Below are 14704 nucleotides of genomic sequence, written 5' to 3'. Positions count from 1 at the left end.
CTAACACTGCAGCCAAGATAAAAACAAGGAACAACATATTACACAAGCTCAGTGGAACAAGATGGGGAGCAAACGCGACCGTACTACGGACATCAGCTCTTGCCTTGATCTATCCAGTTGCAGAATACTGCTGCCCTGTGTGGCTTAACAGTGTATATACTTCAAAAGTTGATACATTACTGAATGATACCATGAGGACAATATCAGGCACCATCAAATCGACACCCCTAAAATGGTTACCCGTTTTATCCAACATCCATCCGCCTCACATACGAAAAGAACTGGCTCTTGTAAGAGAATGGCAGAAATGTCGCAATAATCCTCAACTACCCTTATATCAGGACTGCAACCCTCAGAAACCGAAGAGATTAAAGTCAAAAAACCCATCATGGAAGTTAGGCGAGAAGCTCCTGGAAACACATTTTGATGCTGATGAGATCTGGCACCATGAATGGACCTCTTCAAATCCTGACCACCTGGGTTTAATCCACCATCTATGTAGAGCTCCTCCTGGTTTCAACTTACCGTGAAGGGAATGGACATCTCTAAACAGAATCAGGACAAACCATGGAAGGTGTAAATTCTGGCTTCACAAGTGGGGAAAATCTGAAGACCCATTCTCCGACTGTGATAATGTGCCTCATACCATCCAGCACGTTATTATGGACTGCCCAAAAAGAAGATTCAATGGATCTGTTCAAGAATTACATAGTGCCTTTAAAGAAGCAGTGGAGTGGCTGAAAATTCTGGACATTAAGATTTAAATGCCGACTTGTAAATTACATACTTATTTATATGTATTTATATGTATTTATAATGTATCCTTGTTTTGCCATATGAAATAATAGTAATAATAATCAACATGCGTCACCAAGGAACTGACGTCCGAGTTACGGAATATTGCACGTTCTGACTGCTTGATTTTCACCTGGTGGAAAGCCTTGAAACTAATAATTTTTGTACCATAATTCGTGAGCGCATTACTTAGTTAGCAAATTTACGAAATTTCTGACTCCTAGGATCATTACAGACTGTGCTGTGCCACATTGAATAGCGTCAATTTATTTGTGGACACCCGGTGTTACTTGTAAATCCATCTGTACAGCTGTAACAGTAAATATAGAAACTATACAAGGTCTAAAAGATATATAGTTTCAATATAAAATCCTGCCCATTGCATGTTGGCAATACCGTTATCCATTCAAACAATTCAAGCTGAACATTCATTCTCTCGTTGTTGGGTGAGACTGTTGCGACTGATGAGCAGGTGCCTGCCTGTTAATGGTTTGACCATATTCGTAATTAGTTATAGGTGCAATTCTAGAACAATCTGTGCAAATTATGTCCGTTCATTATGTCTAAATACAAAGCAAAATTTTGTATTGCTCGAAGAACAGTCAACAGTTGGGAAACCCTCGGGATTATTGGCACCCAGGATCCTTTCAGCGGCGGTAAATGAGTTAAAATGGACATCATATAACAGAAATAATCCAAATAAAATGACTGTGCTAGCAAGAAGAAGGTTAGTGTAATTTCGGGGACCTACTACAAAGATATATAAATTTATGACGTAGTCAAAGCACACAATCTATTCTACACACCCTGGTAAAACCACAAAATGCACCCCGTTGTCATCAGAATTAAAATTCAATTTAGTTAATGGATTGTATAAAAAAATCACTGTAATGTCGCCGAATGAATTCAAGTAACTGGGCCATATGTACCAAATAGAAATAGGATGTAAAGTTCAAGAAAGCTGTCGCCATTCAAAAAGGCTACCAAAGAATATTAATTTCTTGGAATATGGGGATTTATTCGCAAGCCTTTTGCATTAATTTAAAATTCCTTAAAAACCTGTCAACACGTCCCTGCTGGAAGCGTGTCCGAAAACACATATTAACGTAATTGCATTATTTAAGAAAATACTACTCCAAAACCCGTAAACAATTCATCCCTTCATACACAGCAACAATACCAGAAAAACCTCTGTCGTAATGGTATTTTCGAGAGTAATGACTTGGGACTGGCGTCTTGGTTAGAAGAACTGGTTATCAACCGGCGTAGAGCGCTTGATGTTAGGATAATGCTACGAATAAAACACCGTCTATTTTATTACTCCAATTTATTTCACGACGACACAATAAATACACACACACAAGCACGCAGATATATATATCCAATTCTATTTAAGCATGAATGACCACACCTACTATGTTACTGAACATGAATGCACAGACGGATTGGATAACTTCATGATATGAATCTAGGCCCGAGTGTATCTCATATATGCTCAGGAATAAAAAAAATGGAAATAAATAGAGCGAAGAAATGCCAAGGGAGTACATCTAGCACTTAAAATCAAATATTTAATTCCTTTACCAGTTATTCTTCTGCGGACACTACCCCCTGTGGGTGGGGGACGCAGACGAAGAATACACCCATGGTATCCCCTGCCCGTCGTAAGAGGCGACTAAAAGGGGCGACGTTGATTTCTGTGAATGTGAGGCATTACAGGTCGGATCCACTGATTGTTTTAAATTCATATCCACCCATTTATTCTTCGTACTCACGTTCTGAATTCTGGTCAGTGGAGGATTTTGGACTTCTAAGTTGGCATTACATTTCGTCTCAATTCGTACCATTATGGGCCGATGACCTAGATGTTAGGCCCCTTTAAACAACAAGCATGGTCATCTGTGGACACCGGTTTAGTTGATCCATTTAAACGTGATTTTGGAGGTATTTATCTGAAAAATGTAATGCGAATATTTAAGAAATTAGTGTGCGAAAATCTTGGTGAAATTACCGTTTGTTTTATTAAAACCTTTAGAGGGACTCTGCTAAACCACTTCAGTAGAAGATTGTGGAGGGGTCTATTTGATTCACAGAAACGTTCAGACTGAACATGGAAATATATTTCAGTCTGCAACGAAGGTACAGGTACCGTGTACGAATTTAGTTTTCTGATAGCAGAGTATAATTTGTTCCGATTTTGCCTGGTGATGGAGGAATGTCCTCGCTTGTAAAAGGACTCATTGATTTAGTGTAGTTGAATTAGGATATCATCACAGACCCAGTTTGGACGAGCGAGCGTCTATCTCATCTCATCTGTCGTTGTTCATTATAGCCGATACCTTGTTCTGGCATTAATGGACAGAAACCTGTTGCATGTCGGAAGATCATAATTGCTGACCACCTACGCAGACAACTTCTATTGACACGCAGAGTAGGAATTATCGACATAATTAAATAGACGACGATGCACCTTCCATCTTCTATCTATATAAATGTTGTGCATTTGAATTTTTGGCTTATGTTTCACTCATGTATCGGGCGTGGGTTTATGCTACATGATGAAAGTTACAGTTTTTATTCATTTCAAGGTAAGAGGTGAATAACAAATTCGATTTCACACATGTAGTGGCAAATAGAGAATTGTGGATTACTTCATTATCAGAGAACTTGTAAATTTGACCTGAAAAGAATACAGATCAACAATGTGCTGTTTTGCTGTTCTCGGTAGTGTGCTTCACCATAATTATTTGGTCCTAGGACTGAAATTAGAGCCACAGAACTTGACATTACGCACTATACCAATATTTTTTTTTTTTGCTAGTTGCTTTACGTCGCGCCGACACAGATAGGTCTTATGGCAACGATAGGACAGGGAAGGACTAGGAGTTGGAAGGAAGCGGCCGTGGCCTTAATTAAGGTACAGCCCCAGCATTTGCCTGGTGTGAAAATGGGAAACCACGGAAAACCATTTTCAGGGCTGCCGACAGTGGGGTTCGAACCTACTATCTCCCGAATACTGACCAATATTTTTAGCTGCTCTTTTTTGAATAGCTCAAGCGTAAAGCTGACCCAGGGTAATCAATTTCAGAACGCTTCCCAGTGAGGCTGAAACTAGAATTTTTCTTTCAGGACTGCATACTGTAATACTCGATACTTCAGTTTGTGATCTTTCCCTCAGTTAACTTTTAAAGCTATGTTCTTGTTACCGCACCTCGAGCTGAACCACGACCTGCTACGTACGTTACAGGTTGTTGTAACAAATGGAGTCGCTGTCTCGAATCTCATACCGAACGTCGTTGTCTACAGCTTGCTCGGCTATATTTCGGTAGTTTGGCACGCCTCAAATCAGATAACACATTCTCTTCAGAGAGAACGTTCAACAAAACAAGCTTACTATAGGTCTAATTTCGAAAGTTATGACGTGACAGTCAAGCGATCAAACAAGAACTACAACGGGATGTTGACGACTATGGCAACCGCTTGATCAGCTAATACATTCAGCGTACAAGGTAGAACTTAATTTAAAATGTATACAATGTACAAAATGCAAAATATCACAAATTATATTCAGCACTGCTTGTAACGCCATGTTAGTAGTTCAAGAAAGGTCCACTCGTGGGAGACACAGCATTGCAGCGAAAACTAGATTCGTGGCTAGACTATGAAATGATACGGCGGGCCGTAAATCATATTTACGTCTTTTGATACCACTTTTAACCCACAACGCAGGAAATTATATTAGTCAAAAAGCAATGTGAGCCAGGTTTCAACTACAAATTAACTACTAATGTAAATGAAATATTTAATCCAACACTAATGATAAAGATAAAAATTAATAAAGAAGAATAAAGATAATGATCGAGAATAACTCCGGAAGGAAAGAAAATCTTAAATATAGCAAAGACAATACATCCGGTAATTGACAAGCAGGTAGCTGTATCATTCACAACGTAGGGATACTTCCTCCGTATTACTGGCAACACGGTCACGTTACTGTTAAGTGGCAGTCCTGTCGTGGGTTCTTTCTGTGCCTGAGCCTCGCGTAGCAACTGCTGCCGCTCTCCGTGGATTTGTTTGACATTCCCGACCGACTGGGTCCTTAATCTCAATTTGACGTGTGGTTCTTAAGAGCATTGCCTGGTGGGTTTGTCTGGTAGTTAGTTTCCAGTATTTCAGGGAAATAGTGGAGTGGCGAAGGTGGAGGTATTGAGATGTGGTGGTGGAAGTTGTTTACCATTGTTTGGGACTTAGGAATAGGTGACTTATTTGCACTTTGGAAGGTGGTGCCATAAGTTGGGCTCATTAAGAGGTTTAGAAGGGATTTATTTAGAGGTCCGTTGTCGGTTATTGGGGCATGCAGTGTTTCTGGGTGGGAAAAGGTCTTGGGTTGAGATGCGTGGGTTATGTAGTACTGGGTAGTAGAGAGAGGAGATTTTTAAGGAGTTCTATGGTGCGGATGGGTTGTGATGTGCGGTTTAGATAGTGCGTGGGAGGGGGGGATTGAGGATGAGGTTTAGTAGGGACGGAATTTGTTGGTTAGTTGGTTGTGGTTGGCGGAGGTGTTTGTTTGTGCTGTGGTGAGCTTTTATTGCTTTTTTGAGGAATAGGTTGCATGGTTTTGAAGCGGCATGTTTGCCTTTGGAGTTAGCACACTTGGCTTGGTCCCGCGGGACTGGTCAGACGGTGTGGTGGTGATGATCACCACATCTGTTGCAGCGGTTCTGATTTGTGCAGCTTCCGGCGGAGTGGTTTAACTGTGCTTCCTGGAAGGTATTAGCGAGGCAGCCGACCGGAACGCTCCCAGCCGGCCTGGAGGGATGGCTGGCATTTCCATGTATTATTCTCTTCTTCTGCTTTCTCTGTGCCATTACTATGCAAGGTGCATCGAGAATGTTCCGCCTCTCCAGCACTTCACGAAACCGAGCTCGATAGCTGCAGTCGCTTAAGTGCGGCCAGTATCCAGTATTCGGGAGATAATAGGTTCGAACCCCACTATCGGCAGCCCTGAAAATGGTTTTCCGTGGTTTCCCATTTTCACACCTGGGGCTGTACCTTAATTAAGGCCACGGCCGCTTCCTTCCAACTCCTTGGCCTTTCCAATCCCATCGTCGCCATAAGACCTATCTGCGTCGGCGCGACGTAAAGCCCCTAGCAAACAAAAAAAAAATCTGCTGAAACTCAGCTTTGGCTGTCCTGATTTTTTCTGGGGGTAGTTGTCGTGCCCTTGCTGCTATTGGATGTCCCTCAGTGACAATGGTGTGAAAAGCAGTTGTGTGTGGGATGTCAAAATTAATGTTTTCATGAAGTAAGTTGGAAAAATATTTCAGGATGTCGTCATATTTGTGGTCTGGTGGCATAACGTGAACTGATTCTATGTCTGAGACCTTCGTGGTTTTCATTTTTTATAGCTAATGTAGTAAATTGTGTTTCAAATTGAAGGAACGATACCTTTATGTTTTCCTTCTAGATCGGCAGAACCGTCACTGAAATACGTGCAAGTTCCTTTTCATTCTACGCTGATTTTAGTGGTTGATTAATGTTGTGCCCGGTGTTGTTCATGTTAATACTTCGCAAATCTCACTTCGTTGCGTTAATCACATCAGGGTCACCAATATGGGTAATGATAAATCGTTTAACTCATAAATACGGAAGTGTGAGTAGCTTTTCAGTCAATGAAGATGATTATTATTTAACAAAGAACATACGCAATAGCAAATAAGAAAATCCAAAAAAATGTGAGCGTATGTGTAGCCATATTTGGGTTCTTCTTTTTTTTTTTTTTGCTAGTTGCCTTACGTCGCACCGACACAGATAGGTCTTATGGCGACGATGGGATAGGAAAGGCCTAGGAGTTGGAAGGAAGCGGCCCTGGCCGTAATTAAGGTACAACCCCAGCATTTGCCTGGTGTGAAAATGGGAAACCACGGAAAACTATCCTCAGCGCTGCCGACAACGGGATTCGAACCCACTATCTCCCGGATGCAAGCTCACAGCCGCGCGCCTCTAACCACACGGCCAACTCGCCCAGTATATTTGGGTTCTACACTACGGTCCGCCACAACGTCTCACAGCGCTCTTACATGGCGGAAGAATCGAGTAATCCCATTACTGAAATCCAGCAGGATAGGAAAGAATCGAACACATTTTAGACCTGTTTTCCTTCTGTATGCCAACGGCCGTAGCCGTGTTGAAACACCGGATCCCGTGAGATCTCCGAAGTTAAGCAACATTGGGCGTGGTCAGGAGTTGGATGGGTTGCCACGCGCTGTTGGTGGGGGGTAAGGGAATGGAGGAGCGGAAAGGAACTGGCCACCCTACCGCACGTAAACTCCGGCTCTGCGGAGGTTCGGACCTGCCTTCGGGCAGAATAACCCTTACCTTCTGTGCCATCTATGTGAACTAGTATAAAAGTGACTTTAAACCACATTTGTTCCGTGACCGTCGCTTTGGTCACACCCCAGCATGTGCTGATTTTATCCTGGTAAAGCCTGCTCTCGGCGACTGTTGAATATTAACAGCTTATCGAGGATGGATTTGAAACTCTTAAAGTGATGTGGATTTATCAGGAGCTCCTAATAGTCTACGATTTGATCAATAATACCAAGCTAGCTATATTCGTCGTCATTCTTCTCCAGAACCACAGAATCATTGTTAAGTTTCAGGGGCTGCGTGCGATCGTCGGAGAGTACACAACAATGGCCCGCCATAACAAAGTGTACTGACCCAAACTCTTTTCAACATATATAATAAATAAATAACCAATATTTCCAAATATTAGAAGATTCTTGTATGCTGATGACCTTGCTCTGGATTCACAAACCATAGTCTATGAAGCAGAGGAGAGTAATCTGATTAGCCCTTGAAGATTCGTCAAGCCGTAATGGTGAAATCAACTTAGACCGAAACCAGACAAACGTGTGCGTTTCATGTATGGAAGAAGGATGCCCGTTACAGGTTGAAAATAGCGTGTCAGCTATCAAACTACAACATCGTTACACTCTAAAATAAGTAGGAGTTACTCTTGACAGAACTCTCCTATTCAAGAAACACTTAATAAATTGAAGACTGAAAATATTCACCAAGAAATATCTGCTGAGAAAGTTGGTTGGAGCATATAATCTATAAAGTAAGAGTATGGTCTGTACGTCGCTCAAAATTTAAAAATAATGGTGTTTCTGTATCGGATGTGTCAACAGTAAGAAGTAAGTGCACTTTTTAATTTTCTGTCACCTCTGTCTGTCTATCTGCCTGTCTGTATGTCTGTCTGTCTGTCCCTTTTTCTTGCTATTTGCTTAACGTCGCACCGACACAGATAGGTCTTATGGCGACGGTGGGATAGGAAATTTGCCTGGTGTGAAAATGGGAAAGCACTGAAAACCATCTTCAGGGCTGCCGACAGTGGGGTTCGAACCCACTATCTCCCGGATGCAAGCTCAGAGTTGCGCGCCCCTAACCGCACGGCCAACTCGCCCAGTATATGTATGTATGTATGTATGTATGTATGTATGTATGTATGTATGTATGTGTGTATGTACGTACGTATGTATGTATGTATGTACGTATGTACGCGCATCACAAGAAAATGGCTGAAGATAATTTAATGAAAATCGGTATGTAAAGTCGGGGATTGAGCCACCACAATCTAGGCTATACATCATTTTATTCACGCTGAGAGGAAATGGTAGTTTAGGGGAAGGCCTAACATTGTATTCTCAAATATTTATATTATTAGTGGCCCTATCTATAAATACTATGTAACTAAAGTTATATAGAATGAAATTTGTGATTATTTATGTCTAATACATTTTTACCGTACCGGCCATGATAACGGAGGAATTCATGAATTTCAATATTTGTTGCTAAGTCCATTTCAACGCAGAGATACGAGAAAATGTGTAAAATGAATTTAATAGAAATCGGTATGTGGAGTTGGGAAATAAGAAACTACAGTCTAGACTGTAAATCATTTTATTTACCCTGGATGAAATGGTAGTTTAGAGGAAGGCGCCTTAGATGTCATTTTTAAATCCCTATGTTATTATTCCTATCGAAAAGTACTACATAACAAATGTTACAGAGAATACGATTTCCTATCACTTATGTTTTATTCAGTTTTACCTACCAACTATGTTAAGAGTGGTATTACATAGTGGGAAGGAAAGTAATAATGTGAAGGCCTACATTATCGAAAGCTCATAATATTGATGAACAATAACATTAAATTGACCTTTGTTTGTTGTGATCTTCTTTGTGTCTTCTGCTGCCACTCATCTCCAATAGATGGAATTACTGCTGCGTACCGATTGTGTAACAGCTTGCCTGAATATTGGCGGGAAATAAATAGGGAGTTAGATAAATTTCTTCTTTAGCATGTCATTCCTCTGGTTCATGCATTTTGTGATACTGCTGGTACCCAACACACTGCTTCATCATCGTATTCCATCTAGTCGATACCTACTCTGAGGTGCTGATTGGAATGAGCAGTGTGTCCTGGTCACTCCAGCTCTGGAACTTTGGACTGTTAGATCGGCAGCGTAGTACTGTGCGTTAAAAGTGAGAAAATGTGCGGTTTTTCACTTGATCGAGCATTTTATATTATAGTAGGCCTACTGCTTTTAATCGCAACATTCCTACTGACGTTATTGTAATGACCTGTGTCGATTTCAGTTGGGAAAGCCACTAACACTGTCTCTCTGAGGATGTAAACAAGCAGGTGCAGAGTGAGTGTCTGCCATTATAATGAATCTTTACCAACTCGATTGTGACTTACAATGAAAATTCCTTAACCCACTTTTCACATGAGAAAGACGTATGGTGACTTTTCCGTCGCGTTTCTGGGGTAACGTTAATAGCTATGCAATTTAATAAAATCTTACAACGTTTACACTACCCAATATAGAATTTCGTAACGAAGCATGGGCACATCAACGACTATAGTAGTAAACCACGAACTGGTCGAACCTGCGCTTGCTACTATGCTATTCTACCGCGGTGTATGTTTGTACAGTCTGGTACAATTAATCTTATTTCAAACCGGTAGCCGTATGTTGATCTACCTGTCCGCTTTGGTACAATTCATCTCATTTCAAACCGGTAGCCGTACCTCTCATGGAGACTTGTACGTTAGTAACTGGGTGTTTAAATTTGACTCCAGTAGAAAGGCTGTAACACATCGCAGGAATAGCTCTACCCCTGTGTTCGAAGAGACGTGAATATGAAGACCAAAGTCGATCATGAAAATTCTCCTCAGCTACACGAATCTAAACCTCTTTTGGAGAGAAGTAAATCTTATAAATAAAGTTGTAGGTGGTTCACTGTCTGTAATTTCGTTTGTTTTGCCAATTTTACAAATATTTATCCGTTTTAGGTCAACTCAAGACCGAATCGGTGGCTTTTACTTTTCGTGTCTGTTTGTCTATTTGTTTGTCTGTTCCACCATCACGGCAAAACGGCTAGATAGATTTCAACCAAACTTCATATTTGGAGTATGCTCACCCCGAGGAAGGTTTCTATATGCATTTCATTTTAAAATCCTTGATCAGACGGGGGGTTTATAGGAAAACCAGAACGGTTTTCCTCAATTTTCTCTTATACTATTGATTTCCTGTAAACTCCGTGGACCGTATGTGAAACGTCTCTTCATTATAAACAACTTTCGTTATGTCCATAATTTACCTTACTATTCAAATGACGGAGAAATTTACTATTTCCTGCGGGTAACATGGTCTGCGTGTGTGACCGACAGACCGACAACGAACCTACAGGTTACCATGGCAACGTCTCTGACTGCTTGCCAGCAGGGAAGTAACGTATTGCCATTTTCCTCATCATACCTTTAAATTCACGGTTGTATAACTTTCGGCCCCGGAAAATATCGAAATATGGATACAATTTTAACGACGGTGCACACCTTCGTTTCGGGATAATTGGTGGCTAATCTATATGTCTTATCACAAATCAGAAAGCACAATCGCCTTTCATTTTGGAGAGATCTACAACTTTGGTCCCATGACTTTTTATCGTATATCTATTCCTTATACGTTAAATAGAGCTGTATTTCTCGATTTCAAGTTAATTTTGTACTTTCACACTTATATGTTAACATTAATTTGGCACACTTATAGGAAAGATAGAATCATGACATTCGGCACGCACATTGGCATGACCAGTGGCAATGTGATAGCCAAATTTTATGGTTCTATCTGTCACATGAGTATCACAAATATAAAGTATGCGAAAACTGTACAAAATTTCACACCCAATGATTCTAACTCAATCTAAGCCATAAATATAGGAGATACGAGAAGATGTCATGGTACCAACCATGTAGAACACTGAAAGAGGCGTCTGATGGTGAGGTCCGTTTGCAGATATGTCGCAGAGTTTCAAAGCAGTAACTCTCGAAATAAAGGTCTGCATTTCTAGAGTGTGCCTGTACATTGACTATTTTGGCGACATTTCTATACAGTTATCCGTTTCAGGTGTAATAATGACCATCTGCATATTTTTAGCTTTGGTGTATGTTTTTCTGTTTGTCTGTTTGTCTATAACTTGGAAACTACTGGATATATTTCCACTAAAATTCATATTTAGAATCCACCTGTCCTTGGGTAGGTTTCAGGGCAAATATTGTTTCTAAATCCATGAAATGACTGGAGGGTTTATACGAAACCGAAACCGTGATTTTGCACTCCCACAAAATGTACACAACCAAACGTAATAGAAATCTACCTGCCTTAATGGAAATTAATTTTTAAACCTTTTTTTCTCATGTGCATCATTTCGGTAAGAGGATTTATAAGGGAGATATCATTAACCGCACTTAACTTAAGAACAGGCGCTTGTTGAGCATATTTCTTACAACTTGAAAACTACTGAAGATATTTGAACCAAACTTTATATTTAGCATCCACCTTTCCAAAGGTAGATTTTAAAGGTCAATAACATTTCCTGTTCCTGGAATGGACTGGCGGTATATAGGGAACCGAAATGGTGAATTTACTCTTCCACTATATATACAGTACATGACCAACCTGACTGGAAATCAACCAAATTTGTTGGAAATCCATTTCTAAAACTTTATTCATGTGTATTTTTTCTACAGAAAGATTAATAAGGGAGATATCATGAATGGTCGGTTTTGCAGGGTACGTCCAGCAGACATAGACCAAAAGGTGTTGTACGTGGAGCAGATTCCTTATCTATCTATATAAGAAAAATCCTAACGACTGTGTGCCTGCACATTGACTATTTTGTCGAAATGTTCGCACAGCTACGCGTTTAAGGGGTAATAATAACAACCATCTGCATAATTTTTTGTTTTTGTTTCCTGAAAGTCCTAATTTTAACCCTCCTCGCCCAAAATCCACATTGCGGCATAATCTGCCAGTCGAACAAGAAAACAGAAATTTGGCAAAATTGTACGTTTTAGCCTGTAACGGACAGAACATTTCCAAGAGCTTTAAATTTTTCACTTTTTTCCCCGAAGAATATCGAAATATGGAGGCAATTTTAATGATGGTGCAGATCTTCGCGAAGTCCTATCACAAAAGGGAAGGCACAATCTCCGTTCAATTTGGAATGATCTACAACCTTGGTCTTATGACTTTTTGTTGTACCTGTATCCCTTTTACGTTTGATTTTTGTCTATTTTGCAATGTTAAGTAAATTTGGACTTTTCACATGCATAATTCATACTTTCAATCACTTATAAGAAAGAATCATCCAACTCTACACGAAAATTGGCCCGCCCAGTAGCCATAAGTGAGCCAAATGCTATGTATGTAGCTGTCACATAATTATCTGAAAAGTAATGCAATGTGAGATAATCTTACAAAACTTTTACGCTATTCAACGTTTCTAACTCAATCTGACCCATGAATAGATCAGATATCATACGACCAGCCATTTAGGCCGCTAAATCTGACGTCTTATGGTACAATCTTTTATCGATATGATGTACCGTTTTGCAGCAGTCAATCTGTAAATGAAGGTCTGCAATATTTTAAGCATGCATATACTTTCGCATGTCGATCTATATATATTCACTGATGTCGTCTTGTAGCGATCGAGAAAGGGTGTGTCTGCTATTGTAATCAGTACTCCCCACACCGACTTTGACTAACAGTAGGAATGGGTTCCTTCTCCAACACCTGTGTGACTGGCATTAGTAAGGAAGGCCTACCATTGTAGTGAATAATTCACTTCTCGATTTGACTTGCAGAAGGCAAGGGAGCATGCATTGTTGTTTAAAAGACCCCTACCCGTTTGTGTTTGGCTGTAGGCAAGGGTACCCGCCCTTATAAACAAATGTATCCATCTAAACTGTGACTGGTATTAGGCATAGTGGCCTGCTATTTTGATGAAAACTCACCAGCTTGGTGTGACTGGTAGTAAGCTGGCTGGCTGTAGGAAAAGGGGCCTGTCATTATAATTATAACCGCTCAACTCAATTTTGACTGGTAGTAGAGAAGTTGCCAAACATTCTAATGAAAACTGTAATCTGTCTGGAAGTGGGAAAGGAGGCCTGCCATTGTAACGAAAACTCCAAAATCGATTGTGATCGCGCAGTAGGCGTTGGGGCCTGCAATTATAATGAAAACTTCCCAACTCGATTGTGAATGGCAGTAGGCAAGTGAGCCTGCCGTTATCATCACAAATCCGTAACAAGCATTTTACATTGGAAACACCGTATTGGGAACCTCCCTATGCTGTTTCTCGGATAACGCTAAGAGACATGCCATTTTAAAACATTCTTATTTACTGTATTTACTTCGATATTCGAATACAATGTAGAATAGCGTAGCGAAGCACGGGTACATTTGCTAGTCTGATAATATTTTCCTTCAAACTTCTACGGAACTAAGCGTCCCAAATTGATAGGTTACAGCTGTGGAGACCGATTTTTCTCAACTCCTAAGGATGGAAGATGGAAGGCGAAAGCGCACCATCCAGTCATTATGAGAGCTGGATGATTCGTAAATCTCTGAACAAACTGATGTCAGGAGTGGGTAGATCCAAGGTCAATTTGGTGACGTGTGACTACATCAACGCCGACATGATCAAGTACGAATGCGGAGAAGACGAAACTATCACTCACATGCTTAATAATAATAATATTATTGGCTTAGCGTCCCATTAACTACTTTTACGGTTTTATGAGACGCCGAAGTGCCGGAATTTAGACCTTCAGGGGTTCTCTTACGTGCCAGTAAATCTACTGACACGAGGATGATGTATTTGAGCACCTTCAAATACCACCGGAATGAGCCAGGATCGAACTCACATGCTTCAGTGGTCCTGTGTTCATCTTCTTACACAGAAGTTCAGCTACTTCAAGCTATTCACGAGGCAGTGGATGTGACGAAGTTCTTGTTGAAGGTAAGATTCTTGTGTAACTGTTTATACATAAATGTTCCTGACACAAGCGTTCTTATAAGTATCTCCTTTTGGTATTATATTATTCTTCTGCTACAGAGGATACCAGGCATTTCTGTACTATATTATTATAATGCACACTAAATATTATCAATTTATGTTGTAAATTATACTGTACTTCAATTCATTTATAAGGATGATTTTTACATGTTGAAACACCAATGAAATGAAATAACACATGCGTGAATATTAAATTATTTTATTACAAGTTCGTTCTCCCAGAACTTGGCATCACAGCATTACTGCAACATAATCAGCCAGATCGTGTGCAGTCAGCGTTACACAATCAAACTATATTGTAGAAAAGCATGCTTCATATATGTATATTAATCTCTCTTAATTAATCATTTCATATAAACATAATGAGTTAATAACAATTGTTATCACCTATAGCAAATACAAGAAACATTTTTGAACATATACATGAATTATTACGGAAGAGTCCTGATAACCTACGAGATTTCGTTTCCGA

This window comes from Anabrus simplex, chromosome 7 (assembly GCF_040414725.1).
Source record: "Anabrus simplex isolate iqAnaSimp1 chromosome 7, ASM4041472v1, whole genome shotgun sequence".
Taxonomy (NCBI): Eukaryota; Metazoa; Arthropoda; class Insecta; order Orthoptera; family Tettigoniidae; genus Anabrus; species Anabrus simplex.
Note: the sequence above shows the minus strand (reverse complement) of the source record.